This window comes from Symphalangus syndactylus, chromosome 3 (genome assembly GCF_028878055.3).
Source record: "Symphalangus syndactylus isolate Jambi chromosome 3, NHGRI_mSymSyn1-v2.1_pri, whole genome shotgun sequence".
Classification (NCBI taxonomy): Eukaryota; Metazoa; Chordata; class Mammalia; order Primates; family Hylobatidae; genus Symphalangus; species Symphalangus syndactylus.
The window spans coordinates 143,854,644-143,879,604 of NC_072425.2; the positions used below are offsets into that span (position 1 = coordinate 143,854,644).

Sequence of the window (24,961 nt, forward strand, 5' to 3'; positions counted from 1 at the left end):
ATTCTTCACTTCTCTCCACACTAATTACCCCCTTCCATCTCACATTCCTCCAGCTGGTTCAGCACTTCCAATGGCTCCAGTCCTAAGCACCCCTCGCAGTAGGCATCAACCAAGAACATATCGCACTCATCTACAAAACAAGCAACCCACCATGAGCTGTGTGATAGAAATAACTCATCTTATCTATTCATTTGGAATAAGATCCTGATGAACAGGAGAAGAGAGAAGAACTTCACCTTCCTTCAAGAGGCCATGCTGGGTAGCAATGGGGCTCCTGCCCCTGCTATTCATTATGTTTCTGGGGTCTTTGTTTCAAATGTGAGGCACAACAGAGCATCCTGCTGTATCAGCCTAATTACCAGCCTCTCCTTCCATTCCTGCTGTCATGGCAGGTGAAGTGTAGCCAAGAGGAACTTGGCGTGATAATGGAACCTAGTGATGAAATTTCTTGGCCACTACTGGCCATTCATGATCATAATTACCAATGACGCTTTATCGTGATGACAGAGAAGGGCATGCAGAGTGGTGATGCCTGGGGTGCACCCATCAGTCTAAGTAGTCAAGAGAGGAAATGCCTTAAGGAACCACCAGATCCCTTGAAGAGACTCAGCTGAGCATATGTAGTTACCAGAAGTGGCTGTTAGGCAGGTGAAATGTAAAATGTTCCTCTGGCCTTAACTACCACAAAGACTAGAATCCTGTTGTTCTGTAACACCTGGAGCTGAGGCTGGACAGCTGAGCACACATCATTCATCTTTCAGTGTCCTTTCTCCATGAGATCGTTAGGGTCAATAGTGATTGCAGGTGACACAAGGTTTTCCAAATATGGTTGGGGACGGTGGTCTCTCCCCAAAATCCATTTCATTTCTCTTCCATTGAATAGTGGCAGTATTATTTAGGGAAATGACCAGCTCACTGGATGAGTCAACTGTTCTCAGGGCTATTTAACCTCCTCATCACTATTCAGTTCAGAATTGGGCTAGTGACCTTTTTTAGACTAATGAAATGCAAGGAAGCATTGCTGAAGGGTGTCTGACCAATTACCTCACACTTAAGAGAGAGGATGGAAAGCCACACGGTTTCTCCGACTGACTGTAAACGCAGAGTGTCTTGCCCAGCTTTCAGCTGGCAGCTATCTGATGGCCATGAAGGAGGCTGGCCTGGGAAAAAGGCAGTCCGTGAAGAGGAAGGAGCTAAGACAAAGACAGGAAAAGAGACCCATTGCCTTCATCAAGCAGTACCTAACTCTGACCTTCTGGTTATGCTAGTCAACAAAACTGCTTATTGCTTTAGTCAATTGGAGTCAGTTTCTCTTATTAGAAGCCCCAAGAATGCTTTGCATAAGAATAAGTGCCTCCTCTCAAGTCTGCTTGGAAAGAGACTACCATATAAGAGCTGAGTGAAGAAGCTTTGAAGAGGCCTGGCAGAGTAGAGTGCAGGTGGAGTCTGGGGACCGCACAGCAGAGGAGGGGTCTGTGTGGCTGACACCTCATCAGTGTGCTTCAGAGGAAGCTCATTGCTAGGCAGCACATCCGTCCATACTCGTGAACAATAGGTCGCCCTCTCCACCTCGAGGACAAGTCAGCAGCATTACGGTAGACTATATTTTGTTCCCAACTATTTGCCAGGTCAGCATTGACTCTTGCTTGGCTTTGTGACTTGCTTTGGCCAATGGAATATGAGCGAATGTGATGCCACATGTGAGCAGGTGCTTTGAATGCAAGCATCTGATTTGGCTTGGCCAATTCCTGCCCTCTGTCATGAGGAAGGAATGTCTCGGATAGGTGCTATGCCTGTGGCCAGGACCCTAAAAGGAAAGGGCACGTGGAGTAGGGCCACAGCTGACCCACAGCCCACTTGTGACACGAAAGAGGGAGAAACATTTCCTGGGCTAGGTTACTGGGATTCTAACATAGAAGTATATATAAAGCAATACTCTATTCCTAGGACTCTATAGAGTGATTTGGAAGATAAAGAATGATGAGACATGGTTTCCATTCTCAGAGAATTTATAAACACAGCAAGCACCAGAAAGAATTATAGAGAGTGCAGAATTCTGGAATACCTTGCCCACACAGATTGTGAGGACACTAGAATTCAGAGGAAAGGAGTATACTAGCTGGGATGACCTACAAGAATGGGAGAATGGGTGAGTGCTAGATGACATTGGATAGAGTTAACAGCAGACAGGTGTCACAGCCTGAGCTGAAGATTTGCAGCTCACCTTGTCAGCTGATCTCATGAAAGGAGGGGCATTGAGAATGCCTGGGTAGCACACGCCACTTTTTCTTCTGTCTGCCGGAGGCAAAGATGCTGAGACTTTCCCTTTCATGTTTGAATGAAAATATCTTAGTGTACAAATTATCACTTTACAATTAATTATGCAGAGTAAGTAATACACATGAGACCTCAATATTATGACAGCTTGGAAATTTACTGTTTTCGAACTTAACATGCAACAAGTCTTGCCAAATGTACGTTGAAAAGTAGCACAAGATTAGACAATTAACATTTTAATTTTGTATATTCACAGCACATCTGTGGGTCAGTGTAAACATCACAAACAACTCGGCAGATGATGTCAAGTGGACGCCCCCCTAAGACTCTGACCTTAAAAACCAACGCTCTTTAATTAGGCCTTTCCTTCCCCTTCTGCCTTTGGGGAGAAGAGATTGTTATGAAAAAAGACACGATTACACCATATTGGAGTTCACCAGGCATCTCAAATGCTTTGGGTTTGATAAAAAACAGCAGATTTCATTGCTGGAAACTTCCCTCCAGAATCTGTAAGCACCATGTGGATATCAAGGGGAATTTCATCAGTATGTTTCTGATTCCTTTACACTTAAATCATTAAAAGATTTTTGAGGGTTTTTGAAGTCCAATAACTCTCCTGAGCCATTCTTCCCCTGCCCCCAGCATATTTTTCATTTTTCTTTAAAATTAGGAAATTGAATTTCAGCTCTGTATTTTTTTTTAAAGCCCGCTGCTTGTAAATAATGGTGGCTAAGGATTAAATCCCCAATTCTAAACATTCGTCCTGAGATTCATCAAGCTGATGAACATTTGTGTATCCTCATCGGGCCCAGATCTCAGACAGGAGAGACGTGGCCAACTGTGATTTGAGAGACGAATTCAGGCATCATAGGCTTCCCTTGCCTCTCTGTAGAATCCAGTTTTGTCCAAGTGAGACAGTATCGTTGACTCACATGAAGAGGGTGGAACTGTAGTGTTGGAAGCTGAATGAGCACTAAAGTACCACTCATCTAACTCTCCTGCCCTCATCAGGCCAAGGCTCAGCTTTGTATTTTTAAAATCTCTTTGTAAGTTCTCTCCTGGTAGCTGATAACTGTTTTAGTCACATTGTAGTCAACCCATTCTTTGTTATTTCTGACATAAAGTGATCTTACCTTTAGGTAAGAGCATTTCACATTCTCTTATTCTCTTAACAGATCTGAACCTAGTCTTGAAATGGGTCACATAACCATTTGCAAATGTAAAAAAAATTCTTCACAAAGGTTCCAGTCTGGATATAGGCTTCATGACAGCAGGGCCTCATCTGCTCTCTTCGTGCAACTTCCCCCAGACATAGAACAGGCTCCAGCACATAGTAGATGATGCATAATATTTGTTGAATGAACGAGTGAATAAAATTCTAATCATATGTAAAACATATTCAACCTTTCACAATGCTTCCACACCTAGTGATTAATAGCGTTTTAATGATACCCTGAATGAGTAGCAAAGGTAGAGTGATCCTTAGATTATTTATAAAGCAGATGAGCCCAGATATGGAGTAACTTAAGATCTTATGGCTGGTCGGTGGTAAAACTGGAGTAGGTTTCAGATCACCTGATTCTTAGAAGGTGCTGTTTTCATATATACCAGTGCTTCTGAAGGTTGAGTTAGGCATACATCAGAGTCACCCAAAGGATTTATTAGAACACAAACTGCTGAGCCCCACCCTCAAAGTGTCACTTCTGTAGGCCTAGGGTGGGCAGCCAGAATCTGCATTTTTAACACGTACCCAGGTGATGTCAGTACTGCTGGCCCTGGGACCACACTGTGAGAACCACTCAGAAAGGCCATAGTTTACAAACTGCAAAATGAAGGAATATGAGAGAGAGAGAAAGACACTTCTTAACCTCCTCCGAGACCATGTTTAGAGTATCAAACTCAACTGATCAGTACAGGAAGCCAGGCTGTGTGATTTAACTGCAGAAGCCTTTGCTATCCATTAAAAAGTAAACAAAAAACCTACTGATGTAGATGATGGGACAGGAAGTTCCAACCTGGGGATATTCTAACTTAGAATGAATGTTAGCCAGAGTCTTTCTGAGTATGAATTTAGGTTTCAAAAAGAGATTTTGGAGCTGGATAAAGCATTAGTTACGTGGTCCAACCTTCTCATATACACGCCTGCAGAAAGAAAAGGGTTAGAAAGGTGATGTGCCTAGTCCAGTGTCCCAGACTCTCCTCATGCCTGATTATTCAGCTATAAGGCATAATCAAAAGGAGGCAGGATGTCCCCCAGCTTGGTTCTCCTGCAGCTGTTTCTGCGGGGACAGTTGGTCACCCTATACATGTAAAATTCTTTTAACTTGTACACCAATGTTCATTGCAGCAGTATTCATAATAACCAAAAAGTAGAAGTCACCCACGTGTCTAACAGATGAATGCAAACACAAAATATGATATAGTCATACTATGGAATATCATTCAGCCATAAAAAGGAATAACGTTCTGATACACAGTATGATAAAGATTCGCCTCGAAAATATTATGCTAAATCAAATCAACCAGACACAAAAGGACAGATATTGTACGATTCCACTCACATGAAGTATTCAGAATAGGCAAATTCATAAAAATAAAAAATAGGTTAGAGGTTATCAGGGCTGAGAGGGAAGGAATTGGGAGTTATTGCTTAATGGGTACAGAATTTCTGTTTAGAGTGATGAAAAAGTTCTGGAAATAAATGCTGGTGATGGTTGCACAACAATGTCAATATAGTTAATGCCACTAAACCGCACACTTAGAAGTAGTTAAAATGTCAAATTTCAAGTTGTATGTATTTTACCACAATAAAAAAATTAAAAATAAAACAAGGAAAAACCTGCAAACAACAAAAATCTTTCCAAACCACTTAGCACCTCCACACCTATCCTGCCCCTTAGAGCACTGCTCAGTTGTAGGCTGTGTTGGGAGCGAGTAATGGTCACCTGGTGCAATCTGGTTTCTAGTATGAGTTGCTTCCACTCATCCTAGAAACCATATACGTATACCACATACTAGAAACCATATACTAGAAACCACTCACACTAGAAACCAATAGTGAGGTGGTTGCCACTATTTCCATTGGCAACTGATACTTTTCTGCCACTCCCCTCATTGTCTAACCGTAGGCATGGACTTCAGAATTGAGGTGGTGTTTCTGGAGAATGGGATGGTAAAAACAGTGGCATTTCTGTTCCCTCCTCCACCCCAGTTGCACACTATGGTAATTGTTGAACTCGATTTCACTTGGTGTGTGATGACACATGTTACAGTGATGGAGCAGAATTTAGATGCTGTGACTCATCTCTCCAAGCTGGGTTTCCATAAGACTCTGCGTCGATCTCTGGCATGTTTATTGCTGCCTGGGAAACTGGTTTTGTGCATTCTCAGAAATACGAGATTGGCCCATAATGACAAGCACACCTCTCAGAGGGAAGACAGAGACTCACAGTATGGCAGTTGAAGGACACATGACTTGAGGGAGATGGATGTTACTGAGGCAAAAGAAATGTTCATTGGCTACGCGCTCATCATGATGCTTCCCTCCCATGTACGTGTCCGGTTGGGCCTCAGCAACATCCCCAGATGCTGGGCAGATCCAGTGAGTTGCAAGTAAGCAAATAAACATGATTTAATAGTGGAAGAGAAGACTTTGCCACACCACGGTACCTCCCCCTGCATTTATTTTGGCAATTTGGTGCCAAATATTTACAACAGTGCTTTAGACCATCCAGGTAGTTTTAGCATAAGGAGTGAAGTCTTAGTAAACTAAGCTGCTTGTTCTCTGACAGGGTGATAAGCAAGCTTGTGGTAGAGGGCAGTTACTGGATTTTAATTAACTAACCGAATTATTACATTTTTGCATAAACATTCTTCGCCATCATCCACTCATGACATAGGTTAGGTACATTTACACAGAGAACTAAAATGATACATTCTCTGCCTCCTAGGAGTTTATAATCTAAGAAAGGGATTGCAAATACATAGAATGGCTATTCCATTCTTCATCTCTGTGACATGGCAGACATTACTAATCAAGGATGGTGCCCCTTTTCAAAATCTTTTCCTGCATTGGATGCCAGGCAGCCGTGGCTAATCAATTGCAGGGCATGCAAGGCCTTCCTGCTGTCTGCATATTATAAAGAATGGGCAACTAGCTGCCCAGACATTCCTATGACACCAGATGGGGAATGTATTGTTACATGTATTGTAACAATGTAACAATACTGCACAGACCCAAAGAAATATGATTTTATAACATCATATGTTATAAGATATGTATTGTTACATCATATTATATTATATGTATTATATATGATATATATGTATTATTATGTGTATTAATATTATATTATATATAATATGATGTATTGCTACAGACCCAAGGAAATATGATTTTATAACATCAACTTAGGTTTTCATACCTTCCAAGTGATAAATACATGTGCAATTTGTAGAATTAAGGCATAGTGCTTTTGTGGGTTTCGATAAGCCTGACTTCTCAGTGTGGATGCTCCCACGTTGTGGATGAGATTGCGCGCCGTGGTAGGTGCAGGCATCACTAATGTCTTTGCCCCTAAGATGGGAGCATGCTGGGCCCCTTGGTTAAACACTGATCACAGACACATACTGTCCTCACTTCCTCCTTTCTGTAGTTCCAGTTGAGTAATTAAAATCACTTCTGTTAAACTAGCGTGGTTGGCTCAATAAGCCAAGGGCAAGTTTACGGATCTGGAGGATGGAAACTACTTTAAACCTTGGTAGTTCTGGCTGTGGTGAGGAATAACAATTAGAATAATTGATAACCAGGTCCTTGATGTCCAGTCACCACCCAAGGCCTGCAACACATCAGAGACAAGGCTGATTCTCTGGCTGGAGTAGATAACAGAGCTGGGGTTGGGCTCTTCTGGTTGCTTAAGCTGCAGTGTCCAAGGACGTGCTTCGCTTTAGTGACCCCAGTTGTGCAGAAGATTTTGAACTCACACAGTTGAGGTCTTTGTGGTCTGGGAGAGAAACCCTTTCCCTGATATGTGCATAAGCATAGGGCTAAATAGGTGTGCATGACTTTCAGATTACATGCAAAGAAGTTTTAGAGGTTAAGAGTTCCAAAGAGGACAGACAGGATTTGCTGGAGCAGGCCTGGGGTAATACAGAATATTCCAGTAACAATAGTGTAACTGCACTACTACAGTATTAAGAGTAACCATATTGTTACTAAACAATAGTAGGATACTACTAAGCAGTAACAATGTTACTACTATCACTAATTGTGTGTCATTTATTGAACAATTACTGCATACCTGATATGATGCTAAATGTGTTTATAATGATAGCATTTAATTTTATCATTTAACTGTATCATGTAATCTTCATATCAACCCTATGAAGTATTTGTCATTCTTCTTATTGTATAGATGAAAGCTTTCAAAGATGAAGTAATTTTCCCAAAGTCAAACAGACAGGGAGTGGCTTGGTTAAGAATCTGCCCCCAAAACTCATGCTCCTAACTACCACGTCTTACTGTCCTGGCACAATCTGATATGCTCTCCCACAGCTGACTCTATATATAAATGCCTCTTTTGTTTATATCACCATAAGATGCATCTGTAGATCCCAAGAGATCTATTGATTAGACGAAGATAAATGCTCAGCACCATAATCATGCTATCAAATCATTGAACCAATGAACAAAAGGTGGAGTTAAATCTCCCTCAATGTGAAGATCCTCACTGCACTGTGGAATTTAGTCCGTTTGATCTGGATTTGGGATTCCAGTTAAAGAAATCTTCATGTGAAGAGTTACTACTGCTGCTCATTTTTTCTTGCCAGATGGTGTCAGTGCTCTGTTTGCCTAAAGGATAAATTCAGACATTTGATTTTCTGCCCATAGCATCCTATTTTTCCTGATCTTACTTGGCTATTTCTCAGGATATGTTTTAAGACAGATATGTTCTTTGATCTCATTTTAACCTTCCTCTTTGGTCTCTCTACTTTCTCCCTGTCTTACAGACCCCTGTGCAATCACTTTTTTCCCCAACCAGCTCAGACTCCACGGTCCATCACTTCAACCTTGTAGTTACGTCCTCGTCCTAACATCGTATCTTCCTAGAAAACCCCGCGCCTAGGTCACTTTACAATTGGCCTTCTCTTTGCCTGATTCCAGGATGCTGAGAGCTGCTAGACAAAATTACCTTAACACTCAGATTGGCCCCCATGATAGTTAATGTTAGGTGTCAACTTGACTGAATTATGCGATACCCAGATAGCTGGTAGAGCATTACTTCTGGGTGTGTCTGTGTGAGTGTTTCAGGAAGAGACTGGCACTTGCATCTCTCTCACCCCCTGTGGGCACAAACCATCAGATCAGCTAAGGGCCTAGATAGAACCACAAGGCAGGGGAAGGGCACATTCTCTGTCTCTCTCCCCTGGAGGTGGGGCACCCTTCTGCTCCTGCCCTTGGACGTCAGCATTCTAGGTTCTCCAACCTACAGACTCTGGGGCTCGCACCAGGGGCTCCTCCAGATCTCAGGCCTTCAGAGAGTTACACCATTGGCTTCCCTGGTTCTGATGCCCTTGGGCATGGACTGAGCCACATTGCCGGCTATCCTGGGTCTCCAGCTTGCAGATGGTTTATCGTGGGACTTCTCAGCCTCCATAACTGTGTGAGCCAATTCCCCTGATAAGTCCCCTCATCCTCTCTTGCATCTATCTATCTATCTATCTTTCTATCATCTATCTATCTATCTATCTATCTATCTATCTATCTATCTGTCATCTTCCTATCTATCCAGCTATCTATCCACCCATCTTCCTGTCTTCCTATCTATTATCTATCTGTCATCTATCTATCTATATCTATCAATCTATCTATATCTATCAATCTATATCTATCTATCTTCCTATCTATCCATCCACCTATCTTCCTGTCTTCCTATCTATTATCTATCATCTATCTATCTTTCTGTCATCCTATATATTATCTGTCTGTCTGTCTGTCTATCTATCTATCTATCTATCTATCTATCTATCTATCTATCCATCCATCCATCTTCCTGTCTTCCTATCATCTATCTATATCTGTGTATCTATCTGTCTGTCTGTCTATCTATCTATCTATCTATCTTCCTATCTATCCATCCATCCATCTTCCTGTCTTCCTATCATATCTATTCTATCTATCTATCTATCTATCTATCTATCTATCTATCTATCTATCTATCTATCTATCTATGTATCTATCTTCCTATCTCTATCATCTATTGGTTCTGTTCCTCCAGTGAGCCCTGGCTAACGCAGCCCCACTTGTCATGTATGATCTCCCACCTCAACTGGCCCCTCCATGCTGCCTCCAGTCCCTGTGTGCCTCTGTGGTCATCCATTCTCCATGAAGGCTGGATCAAACCTTCTCCACTTTATAAACTTTACTACTGCATCTCCTCACCCCTACTCTCAGTAGAGGGCCTCTTCCTGCTTCTTAAAACAGAAGCCAACAGATAAGTATTTCCCCCATGTCCATCTCCAGACTTATCATCGTGTGCCTGATCTGTGCCCACCCTTCCACTTTCCCTGCCCTTCCATGAGAAGCATGTAACGTTCCCTCCCACACAAGGTGAATCCCTCCATCCTCCATTGGCGCTGCAGACTCCCTTCCCTCCCACTTCTAGGGACCTTGTTCTGTCAAGTTTACCATCTCCCCTTCTTCTCAGTAGGGACAGTCTCTAAATTATGTGCAAGTCTCTCCTACCCTAAAAACAAACAAAAAGCAGCAGGAGCAGCAGCAGCAACAACAACAACCTCCCTTCACTCCACTTTCCTCTGCAGCAACTGCCCTATTTTCTCTTATTTAATACCAAGTCCCTTGAAAGAGTTCCTTGCATTCCCCAGACTCATTTCTTACCCACTCTTCCCACAACCCGCAGTGTTCTGGCGTCCAGGTCTACCCTCTTCCAGATAGTTCTCGCTGAGGTTGCGAAGGGCCTCATGATTCTGAGTCCCTGTGGCCACCAGGCAGTCTTTGTGTCCCTCGAGTCAGCGCCCTTGCACCAAGCATTCGTGCTGTGGCTCCCATGGCAGCATGCTCTCCTGGTTTTCCTCCTCCTTCTCTGGATGTTTCTGCTCAGCTTGCCTTGTGGACCTTCTTCTTTTGCCTACTTCTTCTTCTTCTTCTTTTTTTTTGAGACAGAGTCTCGCACTGTCGCCCAGGCTGGAGTGCAGTGGTATGATCTCAGCTCACTGCAATCTCCGCCTCCAGGGTTCAAGTGATTCTCCTGCCTCAGCCTCCCTAGCAGCTGGATTACAGGTACCTGCCACCACGCCCAGCTAATTTTTTGTATTTTAGTAGAGATGGGGTTGCCACCGCACCTGGCCTGCCTACTTCTTAGGTGATGGTGTATCTTGAGAGTTCTGCCCAGATCCTTTCCATAACCATAGAAAAGGTTTCTCTACTGAGCTCCAGCCCTATGTACCCAAATATTTACTGGACATCTCTACTTAGAGGCTTCATAAGTAATTCCAGCTCAAATGTGTCCAAAGTGGAATTCATTGTCTTTCCCCCCAAACCTTCTTCTCTTCACATGAGCCTGATATGGCTCACCCACTTGTTCAAGCCAGAGGCTAGAGCATCATCCAAGGCTTCCCCATTTCCCTTAGCCCCTATGACCAGTCACTAACTTTTAAAAATCTTACTTGTAAATATTGTTCATCTCTCTATTCCGAGTACTTGTCATAGGGCCTTGTAGACACTTGATAAGCAGTGGTCTTACAGCTGGTAGCCCAGGCAGCTCTTGATCCTGTCCCCTGGGTTCCTTCCCCATTTCCCTGGCTCAGGCCACCATCACCTCTGACCTGAATGCATCCATGCAACCAGTTTTCCCGCCTTCAGTTTTCCCTTCTAGCTCACTCACTCTCCACACTGCAGAGAGTAATCTTTCAAAGCACAAATGAGGTCTGTCTCATTCTCTTGCTTATACCCTTCAGAAAGCTGTCTCCCAGCACCTAGCATAACACCACGTCCTTATTAAGTACTCAAAAAATATGTGATCAATGAAAAAATAATTAGGATCTAAAATAAAGAGGATTTCCAGGCACACGGGAAGTCTAACACCCATTAATCCTGTGCCATTATTTACTTGCCCATTTGCAACAAGGAACATCTTTGGCTTCGCACACCCGACCCACAGACTGCACTTCAGCTGCTGCTGACTCCCTCCCAGAAGGCCCCAGAGTAGCCTTGATTTAAAGACAGGGCTGTTGGAAATTTGGAAGAAGTGTTAAAGAAAAAGGAGCAGCTTTGCTTTATTAAAACCCCTGCCTTTCCAAGCAAATATGGCTGCTCCTGAGCTCACCCTGGCTTCTGCCATTGCTCTGCTAAGGCGATTAACTGGATGCCTGCTGTGTGCTCATCCCTGCCCCATTAACCCCCTCACCTCAACCCTCCTGGTTAGCCTCTCTGATGTTGAGAATGAAAGTTGTTATTAGCATGATACACTCCCCAACAGCATGCATATTTGGTGTGACTGTGGCTCTGTGTGTGTGTGTACACCCTTGTGTGTGTGTGTTGCAGTGGAGGAGGTTGGGAAAAAAAAAAAAAAAAACAGTCCTAGGAGTTATGCCCTTAGGGCAAAGGAAAAAGCGGTGCTCACACCCTTGTCCTAGAGAGAGATGCACACTTTTGCACAGCTTCCTCCTCACCATAAAAATGTGGAGGGGGGTAGGTGTTGGTCACAGGATTGTGCAAAGCCCTGCAAGGGTTTGGCTGGTGCACCTGCTCTCCTGTGTCTCCACCTGCCACACACCATTGCAATCCACTGGTAACAGAAATCTTCCCTTCCCTTCCCTTCCCCAGGCTGTTGGTGCCACGGGATCTAACATGCATGTGTCCTGACGGATGAGAGGGCAGGCACACGCATGAGGCAGCCTGGTGGCAGAAAGCCCTGCTCTTCTCCAGAATGCATGTGGTGGCGAGGGGAGCCTGGCAATGCAGAAGCGATGGGACAGTGATCAGGAAAGCTTCATGGCTGTCCTATGACGACATAGGCCTGGAGACACAGAGGCTGCCTGAGGCCAGCTTGGGGGATTTACGAACTAAATGGAAGAGGCTGTCAGGTTCGAGCTGAGCTCAGTATGAAGGCTGAGCAGAAGAGCAGATGTCAGGCACTGGGAGTTTGGCCAGCCCTGCCCTCTCCTCCCTGGCAGTATGTCTTCCTGTTGTCAATGGCCACCAGCCGCCCAGCTTCATTCTCCACTGGGTCTATGACTGCCAGCATCCCGGAGCCACTTCCAGGGACTGGGTTAAGGTGAGAATGTTGTGGTCGCCTCTGCTGCCCACTCCCACCCTCCCTGCTCTTGCACTTCTCTCTGGCCACAGGTGCCAGGCAGCATGGCTGCACTGCAACAGCCTCCCTACCAGCCCAAGTACCTGCCTTCTCCATCCTCTCCTGCCACCGCATGTCCCCAGGCACTCCTTCCTCCTCTTTCTGTGACAGTCAGAGAACAGGGCTTTCTGTCAGGTTGACATCAACAGCAAACAGACACCCCCGGATCTAAGACATCCGTGTCCAGAAACATACCCCATCCTATGTACTGCAGTGACTCAGTCATGGGCGGGGACACCTGGCTGTCTTCCCATGATGTTCTTATATGACTCTAACCACCACGCCCCTCTGCCTCGAACCCCTCGCCCACACAATCACTTTGGGCCTCAGCCCATCGCTCCAGGAGTGGAGGAGATGATTGGTAAGCAGAACGTTGGACGTGCACACTCCCTCGCAACAATGGACAGGTGGGTGGCAGACAAAAACTTGGGGCCCAGCACACCTGGGTTTGAACTCTGGATAGACCATCTACTTGGTGTGTGACCTCTGTGCAGCAATTCAGTTCCTTCTTCTGTAAGATGGGAAAAGAGGATCTAGCCAGTGGGTTGTGAGAACGAAAGTTAACATTAAGCATTCCTAACACAGTACCCCACATTGCCACTGACTGTAGTTATGCTCATTTGAATATTTCCCTGTCATGTGGTAATGAGCAGCTCTCTTTGGAGCCATGCACCTTCCTCCCTGGGCTGTGCCAAGGTAGGTCATGGCTCTGAGAGACTGCAGGAAGGCTTCTCAGAGGAGCTGGTACTATGAGGGGTGACTAGGCTGGGCTCCTGTCTCTACACGCATCCCTTGCCTTTGCAGAAGCCTCTCACCGGCACCCTTCCTGCCCTGGTGACTTGCTGCCAGAGCTCCGCCTGGAAGTGTGACGGAAGCCACCTGGCATGAGCCTGAAAGGAACTGCAAATCTCCTATGAGCATTTTCCCCCTGCTCTGTGGTTGGGATGCAGTGCACGGCCAAGCAGCATGGAAACCTCTGATGTTGGGTGGCTTCTGAATACTAAAGAGGGTGCGGAAAAATGAAAGCAAAGGAGAAAGATGTCTTGGTCAGAAGTTTTTCTAATCGCTATGGATTTTTCCCCCATTTTAGTGGATTTGAGAGAGGGTATAGGAAAAGGAAGAGAAAAAAATCAAAAACAGATTATTACCCCAAGCTGCTCTTCCTTTTTATCCTGAGCCATGACAGCAGCTCTCTGCCTGCCCTATCTGCATGCTAATGGCTAAGGCATGATGCAGGCAAAATAGACAATCGAGCTGAGATTATAGGTTACTTGGATCTTGAAAGGTAGAATCAATTAAAATAAAGCTTTCCACTCACAGGCCAAATTAGCTTCTGGAATAAAAGAATCTGCCTTTCTTTTCATTGTCGAGAAGGTACTAAGGACAGCTGAGATGGGGTTACCCAAATGACTGAAATGAAAAGCTCCCAACTGCAGCATATGGCACCTGGGGAGTAAGCACACACACACACATGCACGCACATGCACATATGCACACACATACATGCACACAACACACTATGCACTTGGTACACAGTGGTTACTCAATGAATATTTGTTGAGTTTATGATTTTGTGTGTGTACACACTCATACTTATGTGTCTTACCCAGTTATATATACACCATTCTATAATTATTTCAACTTTGCAATGCTAGCTCTGCCAGGCTTCTATGAGTTTCTACCAGGCTTACATTTTTCTTTCTCTCTTTATTATAACAAGAATACTTTATTTTAATAAATACAAAAAGAAAAGGTGTCCTTTGACCACTCCGTCTTTGGTCTACTTTTACAGAAAATGTGGACATTACAGAAAACTTTATAGAAATGTGGCTTTTTACTAAGCCACCTAACAATAGAGTAGAAAAGTAACCAAGATTTCCAGTGCTTCTCCCCTCCTCCCTCTGTCCTCCACCTCCTGAACCTTCAGCAGCATTCACAGAAGAACCAAGCATAGGAATGTGCTTTGATAACCACCCGGGGCTTTACCACATTCTCAAAATCTCAAGAGTAGCTTTTCTTAGAAGGTGTGGCCTTGGCATGTGGAGAGACAGCACCATCCAGACAAGGCTGTCCAGGCAGGAGGTCCTGCACATCCACCTTGCAATTCACTTAGGCTTTGCCACTTTGGGGATCTACAGTTTTAAATAGCTTATGATGAAAGCTCATAACATTTTCATTTATAAGTGGAGAATTTCAACAAGGAAACAAACAAAAAACCAATATTTGTTGAGTGCTCCTGTGCTTCTCCATGCTGGATGAAGGCTCCAAGATGGTGTCTCACAAGGAGTTCAGAATCTAATGTGCTCAAATCACACAAGTCATTGCCATAAGTGCTGCAGTCAATGTATTTTGAAAAAGAGCCCAGAGAAGAGAGATTCACTCTGCACAGGAGCTTCACTCGCCTTGAGGATGTGCAGGAGTTTGCTAGGTAGGGAAGAGATGGGATAGATCCCACCAGTGGGAAGATCAGGAACAAAGCTCAGATATCTGGATGTGCACCCAGTGTTTAGGGAATGGTGGATGTGGGGCTAGAGCAGAGGTGGGGAAGCGTGGTCAGAAATGAGGTGGAAAAGTTGACTGGGGACAGATGTCCTTGGGCCTTGAAATCCTTCCTACTTTATCCTTTAGGCAATGGGCAGCGATTCCCGGACATAGGTCCAGAGGCTGGGATTGCCCTGATCAGGGCTGGTTTTGGAAAGACAGCTCTGAAATTAGTGTAGGGAATGAACTTGAGAAAAGAGGCCTTGTAGTTGGACACTGTCATGAACTGGGGGCTGAAGCCTGGGACCCCGACGTGGTGGCGAAAGTCAGGGAAAAGGCAGGACTGGGGCTATTTCAGAAGTATTAGCCATGCTTGGGGGAGAGCAAGGTCTCAGTTAATGCAAAAAACCCTCCCCTGCATGACTGGGTGGAAGAGGGTATGTTTTAATGGCCATAAGGAATAGAGTAGAAGTAGAGTTTTATTTTTTTTCTTTTTAATGTTAGTTTTGTTCATTGGTTTGGAGGCAGAAGAGGTCACGAAGGAGAGGGAAGAATTAAGTTAAGTTTGTGGCGCTTATGATCTATGTGGGTGGTGGTATCTAGTTTATTTATCTGAGCTTAGGTAAAAGGTTAAGGCCAAACTATGGGCATGGGAGCCATGAGCAAACCCATGATTGGTCAAACCATGAGAATGAATGGATGAAATAAGTCAACATGGACAGAAAGAGTAAAAGAAAAAAGAGAGAAAAATCAGAGATAGAAAGACAGAGGTCAAGTTCAGATGTACATACTCCTTAGGAGCTTTTCAAGGACGTGGGCAGGGAGCTGGGTTTACAGAATGGAGGGGACACATCCTCCAACTGTGACTGAGCATGGTCAGAGGGAGGAGAAAAGGCACAAGCAAGAAAATCATCTTGCAGGCTAATGGAGAATAGAATTTTAAGGAGGACAGAGAGGTCAAAGTCTCCACGAAGTCAAGTGACAAGATGTGGTCACAGCGTAGGGATGAGTCCCAGAGCCTCCTCCCAGGTCCAAAATGTAGCTAATGATCCGAATGAAATCTAGACAGGGAGTCAAGGCAGGGAAGGTACAGGCTTGTGGGTGCTGAGGATGTGGACAGGAAGAGAGGCGGAGACTCAGAGTGAAGGGGAGAGGCCTTTTGTGTACAGAAAGAAGGAGGTCAGCTCCACACATGCTGCCATCTGGAATGCAGAATTTTCTGACTTGCCTAAAAAGATCAAAACAAAACCTAAGAAGCAGAAAACAAATAAAAATAAGACACCAAAAAACAAAAGCCAAATAAGACCACGTAAAAGCAAACAGAGCCTCCCAGAGCCAGAGAGGCCCCTGACCCAGTTTTGCAGCAGCAAGACCCAGCGCTCCATCCAGGAAGCAGGCTGCGGCAGTGAGTCGCCCAGGCCTAGAAACCAAAAATCCAGCCTGCCTGGGGTCCCCTTAGGTATGAAAGTTCCTGGAGAATCTATTCATAGCTTCCGATTTCCATTCATCAGGCTGCACATTTGCCTAAGAGCGATTCCACGCTAAACATAACTCAGCCCAGAAAAATGCTCCTCCGCGCTTTCTTTCCACTGCTGAATTTCAGCTTGGCTTAAGTAACGCCATGTGACATAACACAAAGAGGTGAAACGAGAGCTCATAATTGCATCAGAGGGCTGTGGGGGAGCCACCCCACCCCCACCTCACCGGTTCCTAAGTACACTTGAGGGAGGAGGAAGGAGGGGTGTGTAATTTGTTCATTTCTTATATTTTATGGAACACTTCACTTTGCTTTCAGCATAATTATTGTTGTACTTTTTGCTGATTCCCATTTGTGTGCTTAAAAAAAAAACTCTTCACTCCCCCTGCACACTTTTCTTAATGCATTAAAATTAATAACTCGTAACAGTGACCTAATTTGCTTTGAGTACTGTAACTCAGGGTTGTTGTATGTGTGTGTATTTTTTTTTTCTTTCCAGATCTGCTAAACCCTTGACATGTTACTGTGGTAACAGGAGCAACTTGGTAAGTTCATGAATGAACTTCATTGTGTTCTCTCAAGAAAGCCCTCTCTCCCACCATTCTTTGCAACGTTTGGAGCTCACCCTTGCCAGCTGTGCCTATATTCAAGGCATTAGAATTGGGCTGCTCCAGGCTGTCTCCAAATCCTTGCTCAATCCCCTTCATCTCACTGTCCTACTGCGGAGGTAGCTGCCAGTCTGCCCTTACCTTTCCTAAATGCTCCACGGCTCTGCGTCAGGAGGGTTCTCCTTCTCTAAGAAACGATACTTTCTTGATTTAAATCTTCTGCCCTTCCCTGCCATGTCTGTCTGGGCCCTCAGCTAAGGAAGTCTGCTGAGGATAGGAAGTAGGTCACTGGATTGCTTCATCCCCTGGCTACCACCTCAGTCCAAGCCACCAGCCTCTTCCCCAATTGTCTCCCCGCATTCTGCCTGCTCCCCCAACCCCGTCCATATCCAGTGCAGTTAGAGCGGTCTTACTAAACCAGGTATCTGGTTGTGTTACTCTCCGGCTCAGTGATCCCAGGACCCTACCCCTGCACACAGCTGACCAGGCTCTTCAGAGTCTGCAGACACGGAGCTGTACTTGCCCCAAGGCCCATTGCCTCCTCTGTACACGCTCCTCCTAGCTATCCTGAATGACCTGGAGTTGCCAGGCTATGCCACAGTCATTTTTCTGCAGTCTTTCGCATTCGGTTCCCTCTGCTAGAATTCTCCCATCCATCTCCCACTCTCACACAGGACGAGTGTCGACAGCACCTTCTCTCAGAAAGCTTTGGGCAGTTGGATACCCTACCTGTGAGTTCCCACAGGCCTCTGTGCTCATCTCAGCTTGGAACTTATGTGCGCTACCTGTGTTTGTCTCCTGGTCTTGCTGGCTTCCCCAGTAAGCTCTTCGAGGGAAAGGCCTGTTTCTTGGACACTGTTGTTATCTCCAGAACCTATAGCAGTGTCTGGCACATGGGATGTACTGAAATCAAGATTGAATGAATGAATGAATGGATAGACTGGAATCTACTACCTCCCTTTCCTCCCTCCCTCCCTACATTCCTTCTTTCCTTCCTTCCTCCCTACTCCACCCTCCTTTCCTGTCAATCATTCCACAAGCATTCACTGCTGGTTATATGAAAGGGAAGGAGGATATAAAGATGGACTTTGTTATCTTCCAGGAACCCATAGCGTTATGGCATCCAGATTTTGAGACAATCTTAAATATGTTCTTCTGAAGGCTCCCTAAGTAAGCCCTCTTGGCTAGCCATCTTAGAGAATGAAGCTGTTTTACGTCCAAATCTACTTTCTAGTGGCAAGTACAAGAAAGAGGATTCCAAGTCCTAGTTGTCTAAATAATTTAAATATGGAATAGTGGCAGATACCCGTATTCATTCTTCCTTACAGCATTCTGGGGAAGATTATCACCAGTTTACAGATAGTAGCAACGAGGCCAGAAAGGTGGATTCAATCCCTTTATGGCAAAGAGAAAAGATGGTGACAAATGATGCTAGTAACTGAGGCCTGCCAGCACCCAGGGAGCCCCATGACACGTGTTGTCTTCTCACCTCAACGGGAGTAGATGGACGAGGCATACTCGTACCAAGGAGGGCACAAGGATTTTATTTCCGCAGCTACCTGGAGAAGAAAATTCATCGTCACCCTCAGCAGACAGCAAGAAAAGAAGAGAAAGAATAAGAATGTATCAAGGAGGCTTGGTATTGATTTTGAAATCCTGGCTGACAAGAAAATGATTTGAGTCCATTTCCATTTTGTGGCTGAAGCCTGGTTCATTCTTTGCCTCTGCCTGACCTCCCAGAGCAGAGTTCATCAAGAATCCCCTCTGCTGAGACTCCTATCCTGATTCTCAAAGAGCCTCTCTACTGTTTGTCTCCGACAAGCAAGAACATGCACGTGAAAGGAGCAGTGTGGCTTCCTGGGTCTCCTCTGAAAGAGGGGGGCCCTATTTCAAGGCTAATTTCAAATAGTACTTTTTAAAAGTCTGCTTAGCCTCACACAGGTATGAGCATCAACATTAGTATCTTTACGGAGGTTTTCGGCCCACACAGAAAGGGCAAAGCTCAATGCATTCAACCCAACAAGCAGCATGTTCCTGTCTTGGACACCGAAAGAGGGATGCCCTATTTCAAGACTGATTTCAAATAGCATATTTTAAAATTCTACTTAATCTCACACAGATATGACCATCAACATTAGTATCCTTATGAAGGTTTTCAGCCCACACAGAAAGGGCAAAGCTCAATACATTGAACCCAATAAGCAGCAGGTCCCTTCCTTGGATGGTCCCTGCTACAGCCATCCCCAGCAGGCTCTTCCTGCCAGGAACTGTGCTTCTGCTGTGGGTCCCGGCTCTTCGCATGGCCAGAATCCTAAGTAAGGGCAAAAGGCCTACGTATTTAATTTACTTGTAAGTGAATAGCTTCTATGTGTTAGAAAAAAATAAACTCAACCTACAAAATTGTAATTGCTTGAGATTTCACCTCCTGGCCACGTTTCTCTTCCTATGGAGTTATTAAAACCCACACAATATGGTCTAATAATTTATTAATAGTCAACATAAATAGATAACAGCTCACATTGCCATAATAGCCAATGCATGTTAAATAATGAGGGATTATTTAAAAGACACTTTGCTGGAGAGAAGGAGGCATGGTAGTTAGAATCTGCAATTACTACTGCAGTTACAGATAAGTTCATGTACACAAGACCTTGGCTGTTCAGCTGGCTACCTTGTGCCCCTGTTACTCCATCTGCATTTGGAAGGGGTGGGGTATCAGCTAGTCCCTGCTTAACAGAAAAAGACATCCAAATTAATTGGAAGGGAACAAACCATTTCTTCATAGGACAAAGGAAAAATGCTGTGTAGTTCAATTTCTCTGAAAGGAGCTCAACAATACTCCACCTCTTGTCCCACTATCAAAGTCCCTACCATCAAACCTGGGCATGTCTTTCTCATGGCAATTTCTTTATCCTTACTCCTTGGAAAATAAGTGAGTGAGCCTAAGCTCCTTGCAGCCTAATGAGGGACTCCCTGGTCCCTTCTATCATTCTAGCCCCAATTTGTAAGCCCTTCCTCCTTCAAGTCATCATGTTATCTGCCTTTGGGGAACCTCCTTTATACTCTTTGCATGTTTTAAATAATTTCAAATTCAATATCGGATGCTTGGCAACCAGATTGGAAGGAAAGCAGAAGGAATACTGTCTTTATTTGTAGACGATTCCGTATGTAAAAAAATCCCAAGGAATCTACAAAAAAATTACTAGAACTAATAAATGGGGTCAGCAAGGTCACAAGATCAATACACAAAAATTAATTTGGTTTCTACACACAATCATCCAAAAATGGAAATAAGAAATCAATTCCATTTACAATAGCATAAATAGCATTAAAATAATCAAATTCTAGAAAGGAGTTTAACAAAAGAAGTGAAATACTTGTACAATTCCCATCAAAAAGGAAAAAAAAAAAAACCACTGAGAAATTAAAGAAGTTCTAAATAAATGGAGAGACATTCCATTTTAATGGTTAAAAATTGTTAAGATGACAATTCTCCCCAAATCATCTTTAGGTTAAACACAATTTCTATTAAAATCTCAACAGGATTTTTTTCTCCCCTAGAATTGACAATCAAGTTCTAAGATTTACATGGAAATGCAAAGGATCTGGAAAAGACAAAAAAAAATTGCAAAAGAACAAAGTGGGAGCATTTAAATTTTCTGGTTTTAAAACATACTACAAAGTTACAGTAATCCACACAGTGTGGTGCTGACAAAACTATAGACATATGGACATATAGATCAATGAAGCAGAACTGAGAGCCCAGAATTAAGCTCTTATATTTATGGATTTTTTTAAAGAAGGTACAAAGATAATTCAATGGAAGAATAGTCTTTTCAACAAATGGTTCTGAAACAACTAGACATTCACAGGCAAAAACATGAATTTAGACCCTGGCCTCATACCACAAGCACAAATTAACCCCAAATTGATATTGACATAAATGTAGAAGTTAAAACTATGAAACTTCTAAAAGAAAATATAGTAGAAAACCACTGTGACTTTGGGTTTTTCTGTGCACACCAAAAGCACAATCCGTAGAATAACATGAAGAATGTGAACTTCATCAAAATTAAAAATTTCTGCATTTGAAAAGACAATATTAAGAAAATGAAAAGAGGAGCCACACACTGAGAGAAAATTCCATAAATCATATACTTGATAAATAACTTGTATGTAGAACATATAAGAAACTCTTAAAATATAATAATAAGAAAGTAAATAATGCCATTAAAAATGGATAAACGTCAAGAGTATTAAAAGACAGGTCAGAATGGAAGAAAACATTTGCAAAAGTCATATCTGACAAAGGACTGATATCCAAAATATACAAAGAACTCTTAAAACTCAGCAACAAGAAAATGGCAACTTGATTTTAAAAATGAGCAAAAGAGGGCTGGGCGCAGAGACTCATGCCTGTAATCCCAGCACTTTGGGAGGCCAAGGCAGATGGATCACGAGGTCAGGAGATTGGCCATCCTGGCTAACACAGTGAAACCCTGTTTCTACTAAAAATAAAAAAAGTAGCTGCGCGTGGTGGCGGGTGCCTATAGTCCCATCTACTCTGGAGAAATGGCGTGAACACGGGAGTCGGAGCTTGCAGTGAGCCGGGGTGACTCCGCTGCACTCCAGCTTCCAGCTTGGGCCATAGAGCGAGACTCCGTCTCAAAAAAAAAAAACAAGAGCAAAAGACACCACCAAAGAGATACAAGCATGTCAAATATGCATATGAAAAAATGCTCAACATTATATGTCATGAGATAATTTCAAATTAAAACAACAATAAGATACTACTACGCACTTATTATAATGACCAAAATCCAGAACACAGGACAGAGCAAATGCTAGCAAGGATGTAGAGCAACAGGCCCTCTCATTCGCTGCTGCTGGGAAGGCAAAATGGCACAGCCACTTGGAAGACAGTGTGGCAGTTTTTTAAAAAAAAAAAAAAACGAAACATACTCTTACCATATGTTGTAGCAGTTATGCTCCTTGGTATTTATCCAAATGAGTTAAAAATGTAGGTCCACACAAAACCTGCACACAGATGTTTATAGTATTTTCATTCACAATTGCCAACACTTGGAAGCAACCAAGATGACCTTCAGTAGGTGAATGGAAAAATAAACTGTGGTACATCCAGACAATTGGAATATTATTCGGTGCTAAAAAGAACTGAGCTGTTAAGCCATAAAAGACATAGAGGAAACCGAAGTGCTTATTACTAAGTGAAAGAAGCCAATCTGAAAAGGCTACACACTATCTAATTCCAACTAGATGACATTCTGGAATAGACAACATTATAGAAATAATACAAAGATTAGTGGTTGCCAGGGGTTGTGGGGAGGAAGAAACGAATAGTAGGGCACAGGGGGTTTTTAGGGCAGTGAATCTATTCTATTTGATACTATGTGGTAGATGCACATCGTTATAAGTGTGTTCAAACCCATAAAATGTACTGCACTAAGAGTGAATCTTAGTGTTAATTATAAACTTCTGGTGGTAATGATATGTCAGTGGAGGTCCATCAATTGTAACAAATGGGCCACTCTGGCTGGTGTGAGATATCGATACTGGGGAAGGCTGTGCCACTGTCAGGAGCAGGGTCACATATGGGACCTCTGTACTTTCTGTTCAATCTCTTGTGAGGCTAAAGCTGCTCTAAAAATTAAATCTACTTTTTCAAAAATGGGCAAAAAATCTTCAAAAGACATTCACCAAAGAAGATATACAAATAGCTAATAAGCACATAAAAAACTGCTTAACATCATTAATCATTGGGGAAATACAAATTAAAACCACAATGAGATACCACTTCATAACCACTAGAATGGCTATAATAAAAAAGACAGAAATAACAGATGTTGGTAAGGATGTAAATAAACTGGAACCCTCAATACATTGCTGGTAGAAATGTTAAATGTTACAGCCACTTTGGAAAATAGTTTAGTAGTTTCTGAAAAAACATGAATTTACCATATGATCCAGCAATTCCACTCCTAGATATCTGCCCAAGAGAAATGAAAACATATGTCCACACAAAGACATGTACACAAATGTTCACGGCAGCATTATTCATAATAGCAACAAAGTGGAAAAAATCTAAATGTCCATCAACTGGTAAAAGAATATACAAAATGTGGTATATCCATACAATAAAATACTATTCAGCCAAAAAAAAAAATAGCAAATGCATATTGAATGCATATTGATGCATGCTACAACACGGATGCACCTCAAAAACATACTAAGTGAAAACCAGATACAAAAGGCCACAAATTGTAAAATTCCATTGATACAAAATGTCCACAAAAGACAAATCTCTAGCAATAGAGTATAGAATTGTAGTTGCCCACAGCAGTGGGTGGGGATGCAGATGGTCTGCAAATGGGCATGAGGGATCACTTGGGAGAGATGGAATTGTTCTAAAACTAGATTGTAGTGATGTCCGAACAACTGTGTAAATTTACTAAAATTCATTCAATTGCAAAGTTAAAACAGTAAATGTGATGGTATGTAAATTATACCTCAATAAAGCTGTTAAGGAATAGCAGATGCTTATTAAGGATGTCAGGAGGGTACATGAATGGGGAGGGCACACACTAAGAACACTACCTATGATTAATTTAACATAACCCCATTACTGGTGAATGTGTCTTTCAGGAATACCTCCTGCTGTTGCTGTATTTATCTAGGACATAGCCTCACACTTACATCAAGCAGAGACAATTGAAGCCACCAAGTTCAATCCAAGCATCATCTCACTGGCAGAATGAAACAGGATAACCTCCAGCTTGGCCAGAAAGAGGATATGACCCGTCAACTAGTACTGAAACAACCACTGCCTTCCAAATGCCTCCCATTTATCTCAGTGTGGGTTAAAAGGCCTAAGCAATATGGTTATCACTTGCCAGTTGACTGGTCTCTCCTTTGTACAAGGGCTTGGATGAGGATAATAACTTACTTTTGTAAAGCACTTACAAAGAGCCTTAACATACACTAGCTCATCTATTCCCATAGCAGCTCTATCAGCAGATGTGGCAGGCACTCTTGGTTGACAGGCCCCGTCATTATCGCAGCTCCAGTCAAGGACACGTGAGCATACATTTCCTGGAGGAGCTTTGGAGAAAGCTTTTGCCTTACTGATACAATGAGACAGATATTCTGTCCCTTCCTCTTTTCCCTCCTCTGTGCCTGAAACAAGGATGATGCCATAAAAAAACAGCAGTCGGCCGGGAGTGGTGGCTCATGCCTGTAATCCCAGCACTTTGGGAGGCCGAGGTGGGTGGATCACGAGGTCAGGAGATCGAGAGCATCCTGGCTAACACGGTGAAACCCCATCTCTACTAAAAATACAAAAAATGAGCCAGGCGTGGTGGCGGGTGCCTGTAGTCTCAGCTGCTTGGGAGGCTGAGGCAGCAGAATGGCATGAACCCGGTAGGCGGAGCTTGCAGTGAGCAGAGATTGCACCACTGCACTCCAGCCTGGGCGACAGAGCAAGACTCCTTCTCAAAAAACAAAACAACAACAACAACAAAAACACAGCAGTCATGTTGGTACTGCCAGGGGGGCAGTGGGTAGAAAAGGCCAAGAGAATCCCAAAGAGTCACAGAGATGCTGCTTCTGACGTGGGTAAACTGCTGGACCAACTCTGGTAGCATCTCCCTAGAAGCCATGTTAAGAGAAACAAATGAATCCCTACTTGTTTATACCATTGTGGTTGGGCTTCCTGTTTGTTGTTGCCA

At 43.5% G+C, this 24,961-nt stretch overlaps 1 protein-coding gene and 1 long non-coding RNA gene across 7 annotated transcripts in view; one reads left to right on the forward strand and one right to left on the reverse strand.

Annotated features, from left to right (window-relative positions):
* The window catches only part of KIRREL3 (kirre like nephrin family adhesion molecule 3), a 574,748-nt gene that overhangs the window by 484,404 nt on the left and 65,383 nt on the right, over positions 1-24,961 (reverse strand). The window lies entirely within an intron of this gene.
* LOC129479856 (uncharacterized) lies at positions 1,565-24,127 on the forward strand. Its single transcript, XR_008656811.2, has 3 exons — positions 1,565-2,149; positions 17,108-17,153; positions 23,880-24,127. It is a non-coding gene; the product is annotated as an uncharacterized lncRNA (long non-coding RNA).